At 36.8% G+C, this 25,196-nt stretch overlaps 1 protein-coding gene and 2 pseudogenes across 30 annotated transcripts in view; 2 read left to right on the top strand and 1 right to left on the bottom strand.

Annotated features, from left to right (window-relative positions):
- Positions 1 to 25,196, bottom strand: part of PTPRD (protein tyrosine phosphatase receptor type D) — a 1,234,877-nt gene that overhangs the window by 796,619 nt on the left and 413,062 nt on the right. For all 30 annotated transcript variants that reach the window (XM_071802225.1, XM_071802223.1, XM_071802231.1 and 27 more), the window contains one exon: positions 4,592 to 4,635. The gene's annotated coding sequence lies outside the window, so the exon portion shown is untranslated. The remainder of the gene's footprint in view (positions 1 to 4,591; positions 4,636 to 25,196) is intronic.
- Positions 911 to 19,454, top strand: LOC139826552 (E3 ubiquitin-protein ligase Topors-like; annotated as a pseudogene).
- LOC136115408 (E3 ubiquitin-protein ligase Topors-like) lies at positions 19,904 to 20,699 on the top strand (annotated as a pseudogene).

Below are 25,196 nucleotides of genomic sequence, written 5' to 3'. Positions count from 1 at the left end.
CCACTGCCATGGTCACTGCAAAGCAGTTTGACAGTGAGGTTTTTTCACCAGTGCTGCTGTGGGTGCACCTTTGCTGTCTCACACATTCTTCCTCAAAGACTAAACAACATCTTGGATGGTATTTTTTAAAACTCACATATGTTTTGGGAAATGAGAGAAGCTAAGAACAAAAGGCAAACTTACTTGTTTATAGTCTATTAAGTGAGAGTGTTTTGAATATTGGCAACATGATTTACACATACATCCTTTGTTTTCTGGTAAGTACTAGCAATGATTATGGAGTACCTATCTTAATAGCTCTGGCCAAGCATACTGCTGAAAGAATACTACAAATGAATACAATGGTTGGAGGTTGTCTTCAGCACAGCAATGATGTAATAAAAGAGTTTTTGACTCCCAGAGAAGTAAGGAGGGGAGTCAGCAGAACAACTCCATTGGAATTCTAAAGGGTAGACTTTGGCCTGTTTAGGAGACTGTTCCACAGAGTCCTTTGGGAGGCAACTCTGAATGGCATAGGGATCCAGAAGGGCTGTACATTCCTGAAAAAGGAAATCTAGAAGGTGCAAGAGTAACCATCCCCATGTGCTGAAAGACAAAAAAGTGGGGAAGAAGACCAGTCTGGCTGAACAGAGACCTTTGGCTGTAATACAGTAAGAAAAGAGAGTTTATAACTTTTGGAAGAAAGGGCAGGTAACAGGAGGATTAGAAATATATTGTGAGGTTGTGCAAGGAGAAAATTAGAAAAGCCAAAGCCCAGCTAGAACTTAATAAGACTACTGAGGCAAAAGATAATAACAACAGTTTCTGTAAATACATCAGCAACAAAAGCAGGGCTCAAGAGAATCTCCATCCAGAGGAAAACATAGTGATAGACAATGAGGAAAAAACGCTGAATGCCTTCTTTGCCTCCATGAGTCTTAAAGGGAAGCACCAGTTGTTCTTCGTGTACCCAGGCCCTGATCTGGAAGACAACAATGGGGAGCAGAATGAAGACCCCATAATCCAAAGGAAAATTGTTAGTGACCTGCTCCATCACCTAAACACACACAACACTATGGGGCCAGATGGGATCCACCCAGGGGTACTGTGGGAGCTGGTGGAAGTGCTCAACAAGCCACTTTCCATTGCTTATCAGCATTCCTGGCTTATCGGGGAAGTCTCAGTTGACTGGAGGCTAGAAAATGTGATGCTCGTCTGAAAAAAGGGCCAGAAGGAGGATCCTGTATACCACAGATCTGTCAGTCTGACCCTGGTGCCAAAGGAGTTTGTGAAGCAGATCATCTCGAGGCCCATCATGCAGTACGTACAGGACAAGCAGGTGTTCGGGTCCAATCAGCATAGGTTTATGAAAGGCAGGTCTTACTTGACTCACCTCATCTCCTTCCATGACAGTTGGCCTGCTTAGTGGATAAGGGAAAAGCTGTGGATGCGGTTTACATTGACTTTAGTAAAGCCTTTGACAGTGTTTCCCACAGGATTCTGCTGGAGAAACTGGCTGCTCATGGCTTGGATGCCTATGCTCTTCCCTGGGTAAAAATCTGGCTGGATGGTCAGGCCCAAAAAGTTGTGGTGAATACAGTTATATCTAGTTGGTGGTCGGTCACAAGTGGTGTTCCTCAGGGCTCAGTATTGCAGCTGGTTGTTTTTAATATGTTTCTCAACGACCTGGCTGAGGGGATCGAGTACACTCTCAGTAAGTTTGCAGACAACACCAAGTTGGGTGGGAGTGTTGATCTGCTCGATGGTAGGAAGGCTCTACAGAGGGATCCAGACAGGCTGAATAGATGGGCCAAGGCCAATTGTACGAGGTCAAGTGCTGCATCCTGCACTAGGGTCACAACAACCCCATGCAGAACTACAGGCTCAGGTAAGAGTGGCTGTAAAGCTTCCTAATGCATAAGGAGCTGGGGTTGTTGGTGGAAAGTCAGCTGTGCATGAGCCAGCAGTGTGCTCAGGTGGCCAAAAAGGCCAACAGCATCCTGGCGTGCATCAAGAATAATGTGGCCAGCAGGACTAGGGAAGTGAACACCTCCCTGTACTCAGTGCTGGTGAGGTTGCACCTCAAATACTGTGTTCAATTTGGGCCCCTTACTACAGGAAAAAACATTGAACTAGAGGGAGTTCAGAGAAAGGCAATGAAGCTGGTGAAGGATGGACTACAGGTCTTATGAGGAGTGGCTGAAGGAACTCTCCTTTCGTGGAGAAAAGGAAGTTGAGGGGACACCTTATCACTCTCTACAGCTACCCAAAAGGAGTTCATAGTGAGATGAGTGTCAGTCTGTTCTCCCAAATAACAAGTAATAGAACAAGAGGAAATGGTCTCATGTTGTGCCAGTTGAACTTTAGATTGGATATTAGGAAAAATTTCTTCACTAAAAGGGTTGTCAAGCATTGGAACAGACGGCCAAGGAAGTAGCTGACTCACCAGTCCTGGAGGTAACTAAAAGACTTTTAGACATGGCACTTCGGGACAACATGGTTTATTAGTCAACTTGGTATCATTCAGTTTATGGTTGGACTCAATGACCTTAATGGTCTTTTCCAACATAAATGATTCTATGATTCTTTTTTATGATTCTATGTGTACGAGTGTAGAGCATACCTAAAATGGGTAAAAGGTAGTAAGGCATAAATATTCTAATGTATTTTCAATCAAAATACTGGTTTTATGACATAATACTCACATTTTCCTTTTCACTATTCCTTTTCCCTCCTAGTTTGTCAGAAATGTCTTGCTAGTGCTACTTGCAACTCTATGAAGTAAACTGTATCCATACTTTCTTGTATCTGAAAATGTCTTGACTTAGGAAAAGATGAGTTATCCTTCTAACTTCTAAACGTGCCATTTAGATTTTGCTTATGAATGATCTGATGTTTGCAACACAATCACTTTAAAGAAAGAAAACTTCATTTTCTTGTCTTGGCTTGCTTCCTTCCATTAAAACTTTATCTCTGCCCATCTAGTGAAAATATCTTGAGGCATTATCAGGATACAACTGTGAATAGTAAAGACTAGTTCAGAACAAAAAGATATTCATGAATTGAGTATGATACCAATCTCTCAGTAGGCCTGAAAGCAGCATAGCTCCAAAATAGGTGGTTTCATGCCAAATGCCTCTTACAGTACCTTGCAAATCTGACTGGAAATATAGCATATTCTCACAAAACATACCAAAGGAAGGGAAAAATGAAACTCATTAATTGAGGGAATAAAGATTTATGTTCAAGCAGTGAGGTGATGAAAATTAATACCACTGTGCTGAATGGAACGGAACTATGACAACTGAAATGAATTGAAGATACACCTCAAGTGATTTCAGTGGCTGTAGAAGATTGCTTTTATTTTTGGGGAAAAGAAAAATGAAAGATTCCCCTAGGAGCCAGGCACAAATTATCTACTCCCAGTGCTCCTACCTTCAACTCATTGTGGTTTTTTTTTGTTTTTTTTTTTTGTGTGTATGTGTGTGCAGTGAAACAACATTAATTTTCCTGGCTAGAGAACTTCTGTTCCTTTAGGAACTGGGGTTAATCTTTGGTCTAAAATGCAAGTCCCAAACTCATCACAAAAGGCAAAATTCCAAGTGTGCTATTGTTCTCTTTTATAATGGCAAGATTATAGTAACTTGAATTTTTGCACTCAAACACACTTTGAGGCATTTTTAACATATAGAAATAAGGATTAGCAGCCAGCATTGTAATGTAACATCATACCTCTCGGAAATCAATATTACTCACATTGCACTAATTTTGCTGTTGAAAAACAGCATGACACCTTCTTGACTCAGCAGAGACTTGACATAGCAAAGACTTTGCTGTTTAGTCACTTCCTCAATACCAAGCAGTTACCAGACATTGTTCATTTCTGCACAAGCTGTCATTGAGACACAGGCATTTTAACCTGTTTTTATTGTGTTAAAGTAAAACAATACAAAATATGTGCATGAAAAATGCTTCCATTCTAAAGCTCATCAAGTATGCCATGTGATGGACATAAATTTTGTATTAGCCTTGTGTAATTTTATTTTGCAATAGAAACAACTTTCCAGGCCCTAAGAGAAAACAGACATTTCAAGGCATAGGGAAAGAAGGAAGCCTAGCAATTATTAGGTAGTTAAACACATAAAAAAAATTCAGTATGGTCTTTTTGTATCTGAGATGCACATCAATGAAAAGACACTTATAAGTGCACTCTATCACCTCTTTTGTTTCTTTGTTTTGCAAGACTAAATCATCTTCCTTAGGGTTTCTTTTCTGGAGGAACAAAACCACCTAGGAAGTTTCACTGTTCATAAAATTTTAGAAAATAATGAGAAACATAGCTGCTTAAATATTTGATAGTAATTTACTAAAATTCTTAATGTTTATACTCAGTATACTCAAAAGAATGTTACTCAGGCAAAGCTTCTGTCAAAATCAAGTGTAAACCTGAATAAACAGTGTAGGACTTAGCAAACAGGATTTAGTGACCATGGCTTACAATTTTTAGAATTCCTGGATAATGGATTAATTTCATTGAATCTCAAGATACAGTATCCAGTTGTTCTTATTATAATGAAAAAATATATCTAAGATATGGAATTTTTTTACTTACTCTTCTCCAAGGCACATCCTGTTGTTCTGTCTCAGGATAGAGATCTTAAAAAAAAAAAAAAAAAAAAAAACAGGCATTTGATATTACTAGTAGTAACAGTCATTGTCAAATACCAAATACTGTTTTACGCCTACACAGATTCACGTTTCTCGATAGGAATAGTCAGAAAGAAATATGACTCATAAACATTGCAATACTTGATAAATATCTGAAAAGAAAAATTAGCAATAAAAGTTATTTCTTTTCTCTTCCCAAATTTATCTGATATTTCTGAATTTTCTAGAAGTCTTATTATGAGTTTCAAACCATATCAGAGAACATTTTTAATTGCAATTTTCATAATGGAATGCTTAAATGATAGCACGAGTGAAAGTCTAGAGTGATTCAGAATTCAATATTTGTACTATGGGTCAGCATTTCCAGATATATACCTTTGTAATTCTTGAAATATTTTTTCAGGCTTCCCTTGGTTTACAGATATTAATGACATTTAAAGACTAACTCAAAAGACATAATGTAAAGAACTTAAATGCACTGTTTGTGAGGCTGCATAAAACGTTCTATTAAATATATTTTAAAAAATTGGAAAAGCAATACTCAAGTAATAATAATTAGATAATAATAACCAGGGTAGGCTATCAACATTAACTTCAGTGTTCCAACATCTGGGTTCTTGATATTGCTGCAACAGATCTATTAATATATAGAATTTTATTATGTCATTTCAGAACTCTGCAATGTTTTATAATAAAGGATGAAAGCTTAATCAGATTGTTTTGAGAACTGGCACTTTATTCACAAATTATTTGACCACATGTAGTATCGGTACTAACATTTCTAATTTGTACCTCTTAAGATCTTCACACATTCAAAAGGCAAATGTTCAAAAGCTCTATTCATCAATTTACTTCACCCCTTCTTCTGCTGATACAAGTATATACGCACCCGAGCACGAAAGCTATATATACAATTTTCACGTAAGTCTTCCAAATGTTTCTATTCAGAAAAGCTTAAGGTTGTTATAGATGTGAAATTTTAAGGTCTGCAAGGTCTAACAATAACAACGGATATTATTAGGAAGCTGAAATCTACCATACCAGTGCATAAAGATCTTGGGTTTAGCCCTGCAATAATTAGAAATGCTGAATCTTTAGTGTTCAAATGGTAAAAGATTGATTGCTTCCAGGAAGGATATTTCATTCTATGGGGACAGAGGAAGATACTTTTCTTAAGTAATGTGACTGTATAGATAATGAACACTTAAAACTGATCTGAGATCAAGATTTTTCAAATATATTATTGAGAATATGGACAAGTGGGCAGAAAACAGATAAAAGCAAAAATTTCAATCAGGATTTACTTCAGAAATAATATACAGTCAGTTGACTACACGACTGACTACATAACTTATTACTACTCTATACATGCAGCTGCTGGCCTAAACAGTTATTGACAATTCCAGTTCCGCTGACAAAAACAAACAAACAAACAAACAAACCAACCCCTCTGACCAAACAACCAAAAAAAAGCCCCCCCCAAAAAGGAGGAAAAAGGTAAGAGTTTGTTTCACAAGACAAATATCTAGTTTCAAGATGTCTTTCTCAAAATAATAAATATTCCATAGACCACCAAGCAGTTACTCTGCAAACAAGTCACATCCTAGATTAGCACCACCCCAAGGTGATGTCTGTTTGGCAGCTAAGTGACATGTTTCCTCATAATATAGTTACTCCCTTCTGTCACCTTTCCTAACGCTTCCTCAAAATACAAAATTTTCTGTGTTCCTTTATCATTTAAAATCAGAGGTATTGGACAATAGTCCTTCCACATAACTTAGTAATTGGCTTCCAATAATAGCCCGGTCTCCTCTTACCCTGTCAGTTTTCCTGGACCTGAAGATTAATTATGTTTTACTTGAAGGATTAATGTTTACAAGAATTCCAGAAATAGTTAGTGTTGAGAAGACTGACAGAAACTAAAAAATAAAAAAAAAAACTATGCACTGAATCTAAACAGAGATCAAAGATGTGTTTTGAGCTTTTATTGATCATTTAAGAAAACAACAGGTTGTTTGGCAGCAACTGAGTGACCTCTGTGATATTTGGCTAGCGAGAAATAATTCCTTCTTACTTTATTTACATTAGTATCAATTGAAGATAAGGTCACTGAAATTGATATGTTACAATGATGAAAGTAAACAGAAATTACAAGATTTCACACCGAAATTGTGAACTGACTTGGTTCACTTACAAAAGTGCAAAGGATACTTTAAGACAATACGTATTTGAGAAAAAAAAAGAAAAATTTGCCTGAATATAGGATCAGCTAATGGGCAAAAATAGCTTAACCATCTATGATGGTTTCAAATGGTTTATGTAACCTCTGATTGACAGATTTCAACCTCAATTGCTTGACTTTTGGGGAGCTTTGTGAATGAAAGCTGAGCAGGGTCTGGCAACCTGCTTCATAATTGAGCAGAAAATAATCTTCCCACTCACTTCATCTGATCAGGCACTAAACTGTGGTTGAGCTGTTTCAGACTTCTGCAACTTTCATGATGTGTGGAACCAGAAAACACTACATGACAGCTTTGTTCTTCAAATAAGTCTTAGTATTTTGAATTATTGGTATATTTGCACTAAGGGAAAAAAAAAAAAAAAGTTTTCTTTGAATAGCAGAGTTGGCATGCTCCAAACTCCAAGGCCTGTTCCTCACTATTCTGGCCACTATATTGCTGTCCCCAGGCATAGTCCTGTCTGGATTTGTCTGATGTTTTTTTCTTGATTGTTTTTAGAGATGTCTAAGCTCTAGAATTTCTGAAAGGTATTTCGATACCTTAAAGATATATGTAGATTTGCCAAAACACTTAATCATCTGACTCTCATCAATGTGATTTCTAAAAGCACCTGTGTAGGTTAAGCATTCAGGTGCTTTTCCAAGCATACTAATTCCTTTGAAAACACAGTCTGCAAGCCTTATCTCAGAGTTTGAAATTAAAGAGGTGTTGCCATGACTAGACAGATGTTAATGACATCAACAGATATTCGGAGATTATGGAGGCAAGTTAATCAAGAGCATCTGATGCTTCTTTTGGGACTAGGACTGAGGGAGACTTACAGTCTCAGCTATTGCAGATCTGATATGTGTGTGAATATTGCTTCCATGGATATAAAGCCACTGAGCAAACATTAGCTTTATTTATGGAATGGTATTTCTTAATAAAGTTGCAGCTGGAGGCCTTTAAACTAGATCTGACTGTTGTATACTTACTTGCACCAACTGTGAAGTGTCAGTCAGTTGTACGAAATTTTTACTATCTAGGCAAACGGTGATGAATTTGAAAGAAAGAAAAAAGAATCTCTATAAAAATTAAACCTCTCTTGAAAATACACTTAATTACTGTCAAAAGGCTTAAATTATCTAACCTTTAGTGTATGAATATTTGCCTCATAGTGATTTATTAGGAACTTCAGGCAAAGAAAATGTGTGACGTTTCAGTTTGTTGATTGCCTTCAAGGATCTGCTTTGCAAAAGCCAGCTATGTAGGGCATACTTAATTCCTTGCAATGTTTTGTCAATTATAGCTAAATATACACATTGGAAAAGCAAGAGGATTCAGAACAGGGGCAGTAAACTAAAGAGTTATTTTGTGTATCTAAGTCTTTATTTGAATTGGTATTAACAGATAAAATCTGCATCTTCTAAACACTTACATAAAGAAAATAAATAGAAAAGCCTTCTCCAAGACATGGGTCCATAAACGTATTTTTAATTCACAGCAGAGGAAAAAAAGAGGAAAATATATAAAAAATGGTGTCTTGGGATATCATCCAGAAATCCTCATTTTATCATGGTTAATTTCATATCTGTGTAAGTGACTTTACTTACATAACACAGTACACAGGAGAGGAGAATTTGATTTCTTAAATAGTGTCTGGCTAGATTTAGAATTAGGACTGAAATGAACCACTTCCAGTCACAGCATATCAATTCCCAAAATCCTCTTCAGATATTACCACTAAACGATAATTTTAAAATATTGCTAGATCTTCAGAAACACAGAATGTGCCTGATCTTTCTCTTCCTACTTAACTACCTATTATCTAACACAAATACTTAACACTGAGTCAAAAGTATTACATCTTCAGTTTTGTATCAGAATAAGCTGGACAAAGCTGTGACTGTTCTCCATTTTTACTCCTATAAGAAGAGTAAATCACGGGAAAGTCTTGTTAAAACCCTGACTTAAGTTTATAGGCACAAAAAATAACCACGAGACTCCTTTAAAGAGAAATATGTATAACTGTTTTGTTGTACAAAATAAACAAGCAACATAAATTGCATTCTATATCTTTATTTTCTAATAGTCTCACCTTTAACTCCAACAAGTGCTTTAATTCTTTTTTTTCTACCTCGGCAACACTGAACAACCATTCATTGTCAAATTTCAGTATTTTCCTTATTATCAGGTCTATTAGAAAGATATTACTGTTTTCATTCACTAGCTTCATTGGTAGAATTTTCCAGAAAATTAATACTGTTGTGCTATTTCAGCATAAATTTGAGCACATAGTCCTCAAATTTGATATTCAAGAGGTGAGTAAGCCCACTAAAGCATGCAGATTGGGCTGAAATCACTAAAGTTATTTACCTACAGTTCATTAAGAATTTCTTAACCATCATGAGGCAGAAAGTTTAAGCAACAGTGAATATTTCAACACTGAAACAGTTAATCTTAAAGAAAACATATTTTTTTCTGCATGATCATGCTATACTTGACTCCCATTCTGCCCTTATGTATATATGATATAGAGGTATTCTTAATCATTATACTCATAATGACCTAATAAATGCAATAATTCTTCATTGCATACACATTACATCACACTCCTAAAAGCATGTCTTAACATTTTTCTTTCAAAATCACTGCAGGACTCTGCTACTGCCAAAGCGAGTAGTTATATTAATGTGCAATGCCAGCAGTGTCAGAATTATGCCCAGACTTACTCATAAAATACTATCAGAACCTCTGATACGGATAAAGGGTCTGAATCTGTGTAAGTGTGGTCTGTTTTAGTTCTGACAGCTGAACTGCACCTGTGAGTGACAAAATGGTAATTGTACCGTATTATCTGCCTGCAACACTGACACAAATTTGTCACGGCACTATACCATTACATTAACGGAAAGGTAATATTTGTCTTTGATTTCTTTTTAATTTTTTACCAGAGAAAACGTTGTATGTGCAAGACATGTGAAGGATACCACACTAATATCTATGCACCTCCTTTATTATTTTTTTCTCTATTAGATTTATGTTTTTCCTTTGTGTAAACATGCTGATAGTCTTCTCAACAAAAGCATGCTCAACACACCCAGAGAGCACTGTTCATCTGCTCAACAAATTTGAGTTATGTGATTTGTCTTCCTTCTTTCACCATGATAAACTCATTTCTAACCTCTGCTACAGTGATTCAGACACCTTCACAGTATCACTTCAGACCTTCAAGCACCTCTGTTTTCAAGTCTGGATCTCAGATCACCACATGTGTTGAAGAAGAGCTGCACAACACACTAACCTTTAGCACAGGGTTAGCATCAATATCTTCAGGTACTGGTACCATGTCAGCCTGTTTATCTCACTTTAAGTGTTCCCAGAAACTGTTCCCAGTAAATAGTCAACCTGACCCTAATGTTTAAACACTTTCATCTTCCCTTAAGTCTTACCATTTTCTATACCTTTAGAGATACTCCAACTAGTTCAATCATTTCTGTTAGTCATGGCCTAGTGTTTACATCAGTCTGTTCTCTCAAAAAAAAGCTCATGGAAAGCTTTACTTTCATTCTCCTCTTCTCTGTCCCTTCTCTCCAGTCAGCCATTTAGGTTGTCTGTCTCTCTCCAGCCTCTGAACTTTAGTAAAACAGCTATGTAACTATGTAATATCTTTATCATTAAAAGGATGGTCATTTTTTTATAACTGTTGTTTTCATAATGTGGCTTATTTAAATCTACTGTTTTTCCTTTAACCCCAAATATCTTTACAGGAATAATATCATCAGCTAGCATGGACATCGCCACATAATAGCATCATGCTGCAAAGAAAATATTACCTTATTATCAGTGTTTGCTCTCTGTGTTACTTCATTCTGTAAAACCACTCCTTAAGAGGTGCTGTGTTTCTGAGCCAACACACTGACTTTGAGTTCAGAGTTTGTGCAGAAAAAAACTTGTGAGACCCAAAAGGACAACTGTGCAGAAGGAAGTAAACTGATGATGCTTCCTGCTGAGTTAGCTTTATTCTGATTCTGTAATGTAGTGGACTTCCTTCCAAAGAGAATCTTCTTATGGTTTGGAACAAACAAGTGGAATTCTAATGATTTAAACATTAATGTAGCTCAATAATAGCCTCATTTTCCCTCTCCTCCAACACTAAAAAATGAGGAAAAGGCATGTATGTTAACCCTAGTATTTTGGACATTTTCCAGTTTGGATAATTGCATTCTGTCTACTAACAATTCTCCTGCAGTTTCAATTAGATACAGTGTTCTTTTTCACTGTCCTAAGCTCTTGTGCAGTATTGCTGTTCACTGTTTAACAGCTGCCACATTTCACTTGGGAGATGCTTGAATTTCAGTATTTAATGAGATGAGCCTTACAACAGGGCTTTCAATTAGCTGCATTGTGACTTTTAAACTGCAATCTATATCAGAAAAATGAGATGTTTTGTGAAGGTAGAATTTCTCAGAAAAAGTTCAGACAGCTTAGGAAAGAGTCAGTTATCTGGTATAACACAGAGATACAGACAGATCCTTAAAATCAGCGTTTCTATCCACTGAAATAAGAAGTACACTAGGGAATCACAATCACATCACCTTTCTTCTCTGAGCATATAGAACTTTTTTTTTTTTTTTAATTATTATTATTATTTGTTGCACTCTGTGTAAAATGGAACACTTTGTGTAGGAAAGGCTGTGCATACCATTTGTCCACAGCTGTCAATATTTCCTACTTTTCTTCGCCTACTGAAAACAAACCAGAGATGCTTCTGAGTTCCATCAGAAGAAACAGAGAATTGGAACACTCTTATCATATCACAAGTGAATAATCTCTACCTAGCTGTAGCTGGAGTGCGTAGGAGGTGTGATTGCCATTTCTGCGTATTGGTATAAAAGAATGACCTAACTAGGAGAAAGGTCTCTGGAAATTTTGGAAGAGATCTCAGAGCAAAGAACTGTGTAAGATATCTGTCTGCATCAGTGGAAAAAATATTGAAACACTGGAGAAAATGTGGTGTAAAAAACATGTTTGTCTTTATCATGACCTATAGTCCAGTTACATGTAGTTTCGAGGAGTGGTGGTTGTGAATTTCAGTTTAGCTCTCCACACAAATGTATGTGGCACCTAAAACAAGCATTCAAAGATTCAAGAGTCAAATTTCAGCACTGAAGATTCAAATTCAGTCACTGAAAACTGGTACAACACAGGCATATTAAAAACTGTGTGGCAGAAGATTGAGCTAGCATCCCATCTATATGTGATTCAAGATAAATGCCCAATAGTAGTTGGGGCATATTTTACACACTCTTGAAGCAGGTTGTCCACTTCAGTTTCATCTGTTTGCAGACCCAGGACACAAAGTGAACAAATGTCTTGTCAGTAGACACAGTCAGAAGATTCACTTCAAAAGGCTGATCCAAACTCTGATGTTAATACTGTTTGCAAAATATTATTGTAACCCAGTTTACTTGTAAATCTCCCAGTAAATGAAACTAACTTTACATTTTCAGACGATACAATTCAAAATGAAAGACAAATGAGTAAGAGATTTATTCCAAGATCTCCTTGCTTGCACAGCTCTGGAAAAAACATTTCTAGAAAGGTGGTGTTTCTCATATTCTCAGGTTTATAGATTCTAAAAGCATCTGCAGATGGAGCAAGCCATAAAAGGATCTGTGAGTTTTTTAAGATGTCAACAGATAACATGACATAGGAAATGCTTATAATACAGCAAAACCTCAACAACAGGTGGATTTTTAAAGATACCTACACTAATTTTGTAGCAAAGGAAGGAAAGAATAGGTATGATTTTTCCTAAAATTAAATTGTGTTAAAAGAAGCATGACTATCTATATTCAAAGTGCTTTTTAATCAACTACATAAAAATATGTTTCTCTAGTTTGGTTGGTTCATTTGCCTTTTTTACTTTCTAGCTCTTGGTAAAGGAATTATGCGATACTAGTGGCAGAAACTGTGTAAACATGCAGATATAGAGATCCACTTTTTTTTAGTAGTTTGAGACATACATAATTTCTGAGTTTATCTGGCCAAGTCTACCTTGGATCTTCATAATCAGTATGTAAGAAAATAACAAAATCTTAACTTCTTGTACAGCACCAATGACTATTGCTGAATTAAAATCTGTTTAGCAAGGAATTCAATGTCTTTATTTTTTTTCCTTTTCAGATCAGGAAACAGACAAAATAGTGTATGATACATCAAAATACATACCAGAACAGTCTTTTCTGTATTCCTATGTGATACAAATACTCTTACGTATACAAAATTCATTTCCTAATATGTTCTATAAGGTTGAAATATTCTTTCTTTTTACTTACCACCTTTCAACAAGCTTTGTTAGATCACTGAATAATGACAAATGATCCTTTACATATCAGGATACTCAGTTCACACTGATGAAGTAACAAATTAAAATGTAATACAAAATGATGACACTGAGAATATTACGAACAGTCCTTTTGATATAGGGAAAGTATTTGTAATTAGATCAAGATTTGTCCTTTAATTAAAACATTATCAGACTGATAATGCTGAATGTAATGCAGTTTTGAGGAATTCAGTGAAATAACATTAAAATGATGAGAAGCTATCACACATTTTTTGTCCTGAAGCAGCCATATTTCATTACACAGCACTGAAGGTTAGAAAGCAATCAAGTGTGTTTTGCCATCCGCATCTCAGGCTAAGGTAATTATTAGTCTGAGAGTTTCTGTCTCTCTCACCACTCCCCCCACCTTATTTTTTTAACTGTGCTTACCCAAGAGGAAAATGAACCACAGTACTTATCAGCACAATGCATACATCAATGATACTGAAGCAACTGACCATGGCTGGAGCCATAGGTTAGCTGCAAATCCATTAGCGATTAAAAATAAATAAATAAATAAATAAAAATATACGAATCTAGGCTATATCTGAGTTAAAAGTGTAGAAAAGTCACAAAACATGACAATGTAATTTGCATTAATATTGGATCAGAAAGGCTTTTAAAAGGCCAAGTAACAGAGGTGAAAAGTTATCCATAATGGGACTGAAAACAGATTTTCTGAAATCATTATGTCAAAAATGCTTCAGTCAAGTAGTTATTTGCATTTAGTCTGAAGAAAAATATTAATTTTAGCAAAAACACACTTTTTTTTTTTTTTTTTTTTTTACACAGAAGGAGGATAACCACCAGAAGAATATAAAAGAACCCCAAAATAATTAAAATATATTTAAGATCTTAAATGAAATAATGAACTTAGATTAAGGATACACTAGCATTTCAGATTAAAAATTGAAGAAAATACATTAATTTTAAAATAATTTGTACTATATTTTTTTATTTGTTTTCGTTGTGTTGGTTCTGATATGAGTTCAGTTTGTGCAAATTGTTTTTTGGTAATTCTCATTTTAATTTAATGTCATCCAAAGAAATCTCCATAAAATTTCACCTTTATGATATTTCATGAATGGTCTATTTCTACACTTACTACAAAACACCTCTTTCATATATTACATTAAAAATTACAAGATAAAATTTACTATCTCCTTCTTCTGGTCAGAAGAAAGTTTAAAGAAGAGACATCATTTTATATGCATTTATACTTAAAAAAATAAAATATTCATTTACCTAACAATCATGTTTCTAGATGTTTTTTATATTATCCAATATTTTAATTTAAATAAATGTCTTGTTTTTATCTCTATATTTTTGAACTCTTCTTTTTATCAGAAAAATAATCTTAAATCATTGTATTCAAGGATTAATATGACAGGCATAAACAGGACTAGCACATTCAAGGTTTTATTAATTTCATTGAAGGATCGCTATAAATTCTGGCAAGATGGAAAACCTTTGTTTATGTAAAAGAACAATTTTTGTTTCTGTTAACTTACGGATACTTACAATTTAAGCTATTCATAATCAAATAGAGTCAAATAGAGGTTGAATGCACAACTTTTTCTTACAAATTTCATAATTTATGAAGTACACCAAAATCAAATATGTCAGCTAAAATTCAGCTTTCCAAACTGCAGAATGATATTTGTAAATCCTGGTCAAAAAGCTTTATAAACTAAATTAACAAACTCACAAGCTGATATAATAAAAGAAAGGTAATTAATCCCTTCTTAAAAGAATTATGAAAACAGAAGAATCATGTGCTTCAGGAATACTAACTTGCCTCTATCAAAGGAAAACCAAACATTTTCAAACAGAATAGAGATTTCTATAGCATCGTATCATCTCTTTGACTGAAGGGATGAGAGAATCGGGTCTCTATGGCTGTTTAGGAAAATAAAGTGTCAGGAATGTCAACATCTGGATGTCAAAGTGTTGAATGTGCATAATTTCAGTTAGAATAATAGTTTAGCTGTTCTTTTACAGTTCTCTTGTATGTGTGGAAATGGTTTTACCTCTCCCACACATTTCCAAATACCTATTTTAAAGTTTAGGTGAGTTTTGCTCCGCCTTTTTTTTTTTTTTTTTACATTAAATTTACTGCTGCTGTGCAATTGCATTCTTATCAGATTAAAACTGGAAAAAATGCAACCCAAAAGACTGATTTTCTGCAGCAGCTTGAGTTCTTGTGAGAAAACTGCTTGTCACATGAATCTTTCCAACTCTGACATGACAGTGGTCTTTGCACAAAGGGCTTTATCAGGACAGATTGCATACAGAATGGAACACACCTTTTTAGATGCACTCATTGCTGGGCTATTCCACAAATCCACAACTTTTCTGTCCACGTGTGTGTATGCCTGTGCCCATATGTATGACTCATATGTCTGTAAGGCATAAATGTCTTCGTCCAGCATTCAGCATGTGGTTACAACCTGCCACTAGGCATGCTGCAAAATACAGTTTAATCATTTTTGAGTAAGTAACATGGTCTCTCATTTCTACTGACTCATAATGCCCAAGCATAATCTTGATACATAAAATAAAATAGACGGCATATATGATGGTATGACTGGATACAAAGGCATTGCATATATGAAGATGGGTGTAGGAATGATATTTGTCCGTTTCAACTACAGTTGACTAATTTAGAGTGTAGAGCATATCTGGAGGTCATCTAGGCCAACAATCTCTATGTGTGGTCTGTCAATAGTAGGCAGCACTCTTCGGCCAATAAAGCAGAGGCAGATGGTGTATGAGCAGTACAGGACCTAGAGAACTGCTAATACTTCCATAATTGGTTTGGTTTGGTTTGGTTTGGTTTGGTTTTTCTTAAAGGATGAAGCTAACTGTCCTCATATTTTTTTTAATATGTAAAGGTTGGTCTCTTTTGGAAATGTGCTTCAAAGGATGTAAACTAAAATTTTACTGAACCGCTTCAAAACAGTCATTTAAGAATGGGGCAGAAGACAGAGCAAGTCCTTCCCATGTGCTAGCATTATTTAAGTTCCACTTGAAACTTGCAACACTGAGCCTGATTTCAGTGTGAAACAGAGACCTGGATTTGCTTGAACAGTTTAAAAATTACTATTTGCATGTACAGCTTGGGTAAACTACAGCACATTATGTACTAGTATTAGTCGACCCCGACACCAGCAGAACTCAGAGCTTGCTGTGATGTCAAAGGGTAATGAGCTTAGTGCAGGAGCACCCCTTGCAATGTGATGTGTCTGGTTCTGCCACTGCTTCCAAAGTCACTAGATTGGTCTGTTGTCTCTTCTCTCACCATAAGTCTTACTACACCCCTCTGTTACTTTTCTTGTTCATTTTCAATATATCTTTTTCTGTGGAGATACATTCTGTGATATTGTTTGAGTAGTATAGAAGCACCACTGAGCAGAAGCTACAGCATGCTGATTGTCCAAAAGACCCACTTTCAGCCAGTTTCTCATGTGCCTTAATCCTGAAGAGCTTTGCAGAGAGATTACAGCAAAGGAACAGCTTCTGATCCTTCAGAGAGCAAAAGAGGACAGTGGAGAAACAGCATCAGTAGGAAAAAAGAAGAGTAGAACTGAAAAGCAAAAAAGTGGCCCTTTAGAAGTCAGAAAGAACAAACAGGAGTGTCAAGGCTGGGCTTCTAAGGATGGAAAGAATGTCAGTATTTAGACGGTAGCAGGTGTCAGTTGCTGTATTTTTGGCATGACTGCCTTTGTAAAGGAACAGTTGTTTTAAGACTGTTGTGAGCACATGATTATACAGACTCCTGCATCCCCCTGAAAAAACAGAGGAGAAAAGACAGTTCTGCTCAATAGTGAAGGCAGATGAAATTGGGGAGAGCAGGTTTTGTAGGAATGTAGCTCCTAAGACTGGGTATTTTCCAAAGTCCTTCCTTTCTTGTCAGGATGAAATTTATCCATGATACCTATATTTCCCAAGCATTCTGCAGAGAAACCAAGCAAAGTAGTGTTGTGTTGTGACTTCATTTCATATGCTCTCAGTGCTAGCTAATGCTGGCTTTTTTAACCTCGAATATTATGGGTATGGGTTTATTTGTCTAGACTTTAACACTTTTTTTCTCTCTGGAAAAATAGTGACCTTTGTGTCTCACTCTTCTGTAGAATACAACTTCAGCAGTGAAGGAGTTTGCAGAGAACAGCAACTTCTTGCCCTAAGTTGACACAAATAAGTAGCACCACATGCAAACATACTGGAGTAGGACCTCCCAGAGGAGGGCTGCGAAGATGTTCAGGTGGCTGGAGCACCTCCCCCATGAGGAAAGGCTGAGAGAGTTTGGGTTGTTTAGCCTGGAGAAGAAAAGGTGTCAAGGAGACTTTATAGCCACCTTACAGTACTTAAAAGGGAAAGATGGGGAAGGGGACTCTTCATCAGGCAGTGTAGTGATAGGAAAAGGAGTACCAGTTTAAAACTGAAAAAGGGTACATTCAGATTATATATTAGGAAGAAATTACTTATCATGAGAATGGTGATACACTGGAGCAGCTTGTCCAGAGAAGCCGTGGGTGCCCCCTCTGGAAGTATTCAAGACCAGGCTGGATGAGGTTTTGAGCAACCTGATCTAGTAGAGGTTATACCTGCCCATGGTAGGGGGGTTGGAACTGGATGATCTTAAAGGTCCCTTGCAACTCAAACTATTCTATGATTATAGTAGTTTAACCCTGGCCAGTGACTTAAGCACCACACAGCTGCTTGCTAACACCACACAGTGGGATGGGGGAGACAATTCGAAGGGCTAAAGTAAGAAAACTTGTGGGTTGAGACAAAGACAGTTTAATAAATAAATAAATTTTAAAAAAAGAAAGAAAGAAAAAAAGGTTACATATGAAAGCAAAGCAAAAAAAAAAAAAAAGGAATTGACTCACTACTTCCCATCAGCAGGCAAGAGTCTCACCATCCTCAGGAAATCAGGGCTCCATCTTGTACAACAATTACCTGGGAATACAAACGCAATAACTCCAAACTCCTCCTACTTCCTTCTTCTTCCTATAGCTTTTATTGCTGAGTGTGATGTCACATGTTATGGGATGTCACTTTATTTAGCTGGGGTCAGCTGTCCCAGCTGTGTCCCCTCCCAACTTCTTGTACACCCTCATCCAACTCACTGCCAGGGCAGTCTGAGATGCAGAAAAGGCCCTGAGGCTGTGTAAGCACTGTTCAGCAATAATTAAAATATTCTGCTGTTATTAACACTATTTTAAACACAAATCCAAAACACAGAATCATGCAAGCTACTATGAAGAAATTTAACACTGTCCCAGCCAAAATCAGTATATCTGGGGATTCTAAACAAGCATCTCCTGATTCTAAAGCCCCATCTGCTTGGACTGGTTTGACAATGTTGGCTGTATAAATTACTGCTTTTACAAGTTCTGTTGCTGTTTTGCCAGCAATTCAAGCAGTCTTTCTACTCTATTTTCCACAGAATTATTGAGGAGGATGACTTTAAGGCATACATATTCAGACCTTGAGAAAATGGCTCTTTTGTCAGCCCTGAGGGCTGGAGTTCTCCCTAACATGGGGATATCATACTTCAGCTGAGTTTGTCAGTTTCTCCCTGTCTCCTTTTAACTTAGAAGCGTATGACCAGCATGCCAAATATCACTCTCCTGCTCCATTGTATGATGAAGAGAGCTGTTCAAACTCATCAGTTATTACAACATCTCCACATGAGGCAGATGCTCAAGAACCAGATCAGAGTTCACCTGTGACTGGTATTGATCATCGCCCTTGAGTGATTAAACTCTGGGGCTATCATGTTTCATTTCTGGAGGGAGAGGTTCATGTCACAATACATTCTGCTCTAGAGTTTTCAGAAAGTTCTGGTGAGGACTGCTGTGAAGACAACTGAACAGTAAAATCAGTTACAGGCTGATGTTGACTTAAATGACAGTGGTTGTTCTTTGGACAATTGTGTTGCTGTTTGTTATGTCAAGCCATTAGCAGAGAGGACATTAGAACCTCTTAAGGTGCCCTTCGACACTGAGGAGTCAGTCAGAAAGAAGAAAAAAAAGAAACAGCAGTCAAATCAGTTACACTGTTACAGTGACAGTGAACCAAGCAGAAGTTCTTTGCCATACTCCTTCATATATTCAGAGAATATAGGTAGGTGTAGAAGCTGCTCATCCCTTGCAGCTGAGAAGATGATAGGGACAAATGTAAAGTGAAAGATCTGTTTCTACAGGACTTGATCTAGTGTCCCTCTTCAGGAAAGGGCACAATGTGGTCTTCTTGTAATCACAGATTGTGTAGAAAAGGAAAGTGCATGAGTCTGCAGTCCTATTAACAGCACAGTTGAGGCAGATGTGGCCATAAGAGTAGGAAGGTACATCATGGCACAAGCCAGCTTAGAAAGAGATGTTCAAGTAACAGATCACGTAGCATACACAGGAGAAAAAGAACCAAGAGGATGTTGAGAACTCATGACACCAACATCTCTCAAGAAAGCCAGTGAGACTAAGGCATGAAAGCACTACATCCAGAGAAGTAAGCAGATCACAAGCACATAATAAAGGCCCTGATAAAAAGCATAGACAGTCACCATTACTCCATGAGAGACAATTGCCATAGTAGAAACCAGGATAGTTCTGCTTTTTATAGTTAAAACATCATCTAATATGTTTACAAATACTCATGCAGGAGGATAACTCAGTCTAATGCTCAATATTGAAGGCAATCTACTAGTCCAGAATACATCTACAGACTTTTATTGAAATTATAGGTCTGCATAACTGGAAGGGGCTCTATGAGAGACATTATTGTTATTTTGAAAGCTGCAGGTCAAGAAGTCATTCAAGCAGGATGTCAAGGACATCTTCTGGAGGTAGTGATGGAATTAGAAGTGAAAAGCCTCTTGGAAAAAGGAAGTGTGAAACCACTTGCACAGTGCAGGTAGGGACAGGACCATTCTAGATAAAGGAAATGACCAGAAGAAATCTTTATCAGAATTCAAAGACTGCTACAAAAATGAAGAAAGCCTTTCTGACAATCAAGCAAGTAGCAATATGAAGTTTAAGAAAATGAAAACAAGAGAGTAGGAGCTGAAGTATGGAGACAGTCTATGAAGGAAAAATCATGCAATAAGGTAGTGTAAAAAGAAAAAGGAAAATCATTAAAACAAACAGAAAAATCACACAAGTAACTTGGCACATTCTTTTCCAGTTGTGATAACAATTGATAGTGATAGTGACAAGGAGCTAGAAAGTATTGAATTTGATAGCAACATTGCTTGGACAGGCACAAGTCAGATAAATGAGAAGGAAAAAGAGCCTCCATCATCTTTTCTGGGAATGACAGAATGTGAAGATATTTAGAAAGTCAGCAAGGAAACTGGACTAGCCACAAAAAATTATAGATTTACTACCACAAGGATCTTAGATGGTGACATGAGAAATGTTGAAGTTGAGTGTTGAGAAACCACAACTGATCAGAGGCTTGTCATAATGGATACCAGTATTAACACTCCACACACAGAAACTGTAAGTAGCCACGTTCAATGTGCGCACGCAGCATCCTCCAGTCAACTGTCATATCTCACCACTACCTTTCTAGAGCATCCAGGAGAATCACCATTGATACTAAGACAGACAAAGAGATCTGTCTGTAGATCCTATTGTTTTGATTCCCCAGGAAAAAAAGAAAAAAAAAAAAAATTAGTATACTTTACGCTGAACAATTCTTAAAAATGAAGAAGATAGAGTATTGCCAGCACATAACTTTAAAAGTTCCTCAGAACCAGGTTTTGCAAGTTGTAATCTCATAAAGCAATACTGTATTTTCATAGTTTGTACAATATATCCACACAATGTTTCAAAGATGTGTAAAAAGCAAATAAAAATACAGAAATGCATCACTTGCTTTCTTTGAGACATGGTTCTCTTCTCCCTTCACTTGTACTTGGGATAACCTTCCTCACTAGAGCAAAGATTTGGAGCTCTAATCCCATTAGCCTGTTTTGCATCCATTTCAATCCAGAGTGAGAGCACAAACACTTGACCACATGGAGGAGGAATCACAGACACTCAAGGTCTGGTAGGGAGGGGACCGCAAACAGGGAACAGGGAGGGGAGTGCAACAGCAACAGCAAATGTCCTGCACTTGCCACCCAGGGGGATAACTAGTCTGATATAAACCATTCGCACTTCGTCTTGTCTATGACCTTTACTTCTGCTTGAAGCAGAGGAGCAAAATTTGCAGGATGCAGGGTAAAATACTCAGGACACCCACAGTTACACACACAGTTGGATATAATCACACACCAGCTTGGTGTACCAGCCCCCAGTTGGCCCTGGAGTGTTGGGGTGGTTGAAGAAGGTAGCATCAGCCTCTGCCATTGGAGGCTCTTGGTTTCACTAGACTGAGCTCCTGCTGGAAGCTTTTGTGTTGCCTGGCCACTTTTCCCCTCTGCTGTAGCCATGTGGCCCAGTTCTCTCCAACTAGGGATGCCCTTCCTGCCTAGAATGTGCAAATCCATCTTCTGGGGCTGAAGAAGGTAAGGTGGTGGCAGGTCTTCGGCCAGGTCTTACTATCCCTACTCCATAACCAAAGATCACCTCAGTCCATGCAGCAGTACAGACAGCAGTGGTCTAGGAGAAGAGTACCCCCTGCCCAACAACATTGGCTAGGTATCCATTGGTGGAAGTCTGAACAAATTAGAACAGTTTTACTCCCTTCTGGTGCTTTGAGTTTTCTGAACAGTCGTTGGTAACCCTGCAGATTCAATGTTTGAGATGCCTGGGCAGCGGCCACCTTCAGTAAGCCTTTCATGGACACCCAAATCAGCTGTGGTCATGGAAAGCATATGCCTACTACAATAGGAGAAAGGCTGATGCTTTCCTTATCAACAAACAATAACACTTAGCAGGGATAGTTCAAAACTCATGAAATGGGCTCCTTGATTGCAGTATCATGTACCACAGGAAGGTTATGAAAGCATTTCCCAGACTAAATTAATTCAATGGAAGTATTTCATTCCCTTAGCTGTTCCTTGATGTAGGGAAAACCTTGCTGACTGAATACTGTGAAGGGTCACAAATACTTGTTTCCTCTCTCCTCCCATAAACCTGGAGAGACTCAGGGATGCAAAAAGGAAGCATGCAATGTATACCAACAGGGCCTGCTCTTTTAACAAGAATATAGGCACTACTCCAGATTTTTTTTTTTTCTTAATGTAGTGGGGATGATATTAGCAAAAATTAATAAATGATTGTGTATTTTGGAAAATCTAGTATGTGGATACAGATTCATAGACAATTGCACAGCTTTCTCTGACCCTAAAAGATAAAAACACACAGACAAATGTAAAGAGTTAATTCAAGGAACTCCACATATAGCTTATATATGATGAGATCACTGATCTTTGGGTTTTGGTCTTTGGTTTTGCTTTTGCTTTTTCCTGAGATATTTTCAATTGGGATAAAACCAGACTTGGTTTCCACTGATTTTATTCCAAAACAATTGCATATTTGTCTCTTTTCAGATAAGATTCTGGCTGCTTCCTTTCAGAGGATGTGTTCAGCCTTTACCCCAGATGTATCAGGGACACTGTGAATCTCTAAAGAACATTTGAACACCTACACACGTGAGTGTAATTCTCGGTCATCAGTGTTTGGAAGCTGAGCTTCAAAATTCGCTGGCTTCAATAACAGGTGCTTGCATCTCTTTTTGTATACTGAAATTGTGGTCTAAAGATATGATTTCTGGAAGCAAGACCCTCTGTATTTCCCTCCTGAATTGTTCATGGACTCGCAGGGCAGTAGACAATCATACACTTATGCATTCAGAGAGCTAAATGAGTTGTTTCTTCTAATCCTGATCTCATGAAGAAGACATCTTTCTCCAGAGCCTGAACAAGGGATTTTTTTTTCTTTTTGTTTTAGTAATCTTACAATGTTGAAAAACAGTGGTATCACAAATGTACTAACCTGGGCAAAGCTAGGAAAACTTTTTTTATTATACTACCTATCGGAATTGCAGTGCAATGGAAACAGGAAATAACAAGAAATACTTTTTTCTTTCATACTGTTCTTCCAAAAGATTGTATACTTCTTGGTATCTAACTGCTATTAGAGAAGTTCTGTCATGTCAGACCAAAAACACACTCAGTGAAATATTCCAAGTTCAACAGCGAGCAATAGCAGAGACAAAGTTTAGAATATAAAAGCTAGGCATGGAGTATTTCCCTAGCATATCTTCTTAGATTCCAGTCTGAAATATTTAAATATGTATCAAGATTCTACATGCAGTAGTGCAGTACAAGTGAAAGAGGATGTCCCACATATTCATAAACACTTTAGTGTGCTTTCTAAAGTTGCATTGTAGTACACTAAAAGTTAGTAATACTACTGCAAGTACTTGGTATTCCCTCCCACTCCTCTTAGATTGCAAAATTATATCTAAAAACTAAAATAAAATAGTATTTTTCATTCCAACAGAGAGTTTGAAAAGCCAGGGTGCTAAAAGAAAAACTAACAGTAGACAGAAGGATAGACAAATGTACAGGTTGTATGCAATCAGTGAGTTTGGTTTTACAGAACATAGCTTATTCTACCCTACAAAACCAAAAATAAATCCACCATAGGTTCTCGGCTCCCACTCTTTCTAGGAGCAGAACATGGAGAATACGCATAATTCATAACATCACAACCCACAATTTTAATACATGGCAATTATTTTTAACTCACTGAAGGTTTCTTGTATCTGATACTTACAGTTTTGCCATGTTAGAAGTTTATCAAATAATTGTACTAACAATAGGCCCAGAAATAAACAACAAGTTTGTGTTGCAAAGGTGCTATGAAAACAACCTTTGTTTTTTTCATTCCTTCCTTGTTTTTTTTCATTCCTTCCTTTCTGCTTTCCCCACTCCTTCCCCTCAGGAACTCAGTGGTGGATTTGGAAATTAGCAAGTAGCCAAATGTTATTGTCCATTAAACTTCAACTATTTCTAACAAATCACATTCTGATTTTTTTTTTTTTTTCACACTGTCCCTATTTTAAAATATTGTGAAAGACATCCATACTCAAAAATGAGTTTAATACATCCAAACCAAAAAGTTCAGAAATGCATTTTGGAGTATTGTGATATTACAATACCAAGACTGCCACAAGAACAAAGAGTTTTGTTTTGTGATATTTCTGTTCTCATTGTTCTGAGATTGTCATGAAGATGGATTCTATACAGTTTCCTGCTTTATTTTTGCAGCCTTTGTTATGAATATGGTCTGATTTTGTGCCAACCTTTGTCATTAGAATGAGAATCAGAATATATTATGAAAACTAAAATGTACTAAGCATTAAAATTCTGTGATAGCTCATTCTTGTGACAAAGAGATCACTGGCAAAGAATGGCATAAAATTAATCAATTATAGTGACAGTCCCACTATTGTAATAAGAATAGAAAGTGGCACTATATTTTGTGCATTTACATAACTGAGGAATGGTTTAAAATTAACTCATTCATATCTGAACAGTCACTTCTTTTCCTGGAAAACCAGAACTGTGGCAATTTGACCGAGGACCATAGCTAGTGACTATACTCTGATATAAAATAAATAAATGAGTAATTAAATAAATAAATTCTGCTTAGTTTTGAGTTATTCCCTAAGATTTTCATAGTCTCTTTCTAATAGATACAGAGGTTTTTTTCGTTTTTTGTTTGTTTGTTTGTTTGTTTTGGTTTTTTGTTTGTTTTTTCCCACCAAGAAAATGTCTCACCATCAGCTTCTAGTACATAGCTTTAGACTCTGGAATTGCAGTGAGGAGGTAAAAATGATCCTCTGGAAATTTAAAAATATATATATATATATATACATAAATATAAATTAAAAAAAATATAAAAGGGGAAGGGAAGGGAAGGGAAGGGAAGGGAAGGGAAGGGAAGGGAAGGGAAGGGAAGGGAAGGGAAGGG

The sequence above is a fragment of the Patagioenas fasciata genome, chromosome Z, assembly GCF_037038585.1.
Source record: "Patagioenas fasciata isolate bPatFas1 chromosome Z, bPatFas1.hap1, whole genome shotgun sequence".
In the NCBI taxonomy this organism is placed as follows: domain Eukaryota; kingdom Metazoa; phylum Chordata; class Aves; order Columbiformes; family Columbidae; genus Patagioenas; species Patagioenas fasciata.
This window is presented reverse-complemented; position numbering and strand designations above follow the sequence as displayed.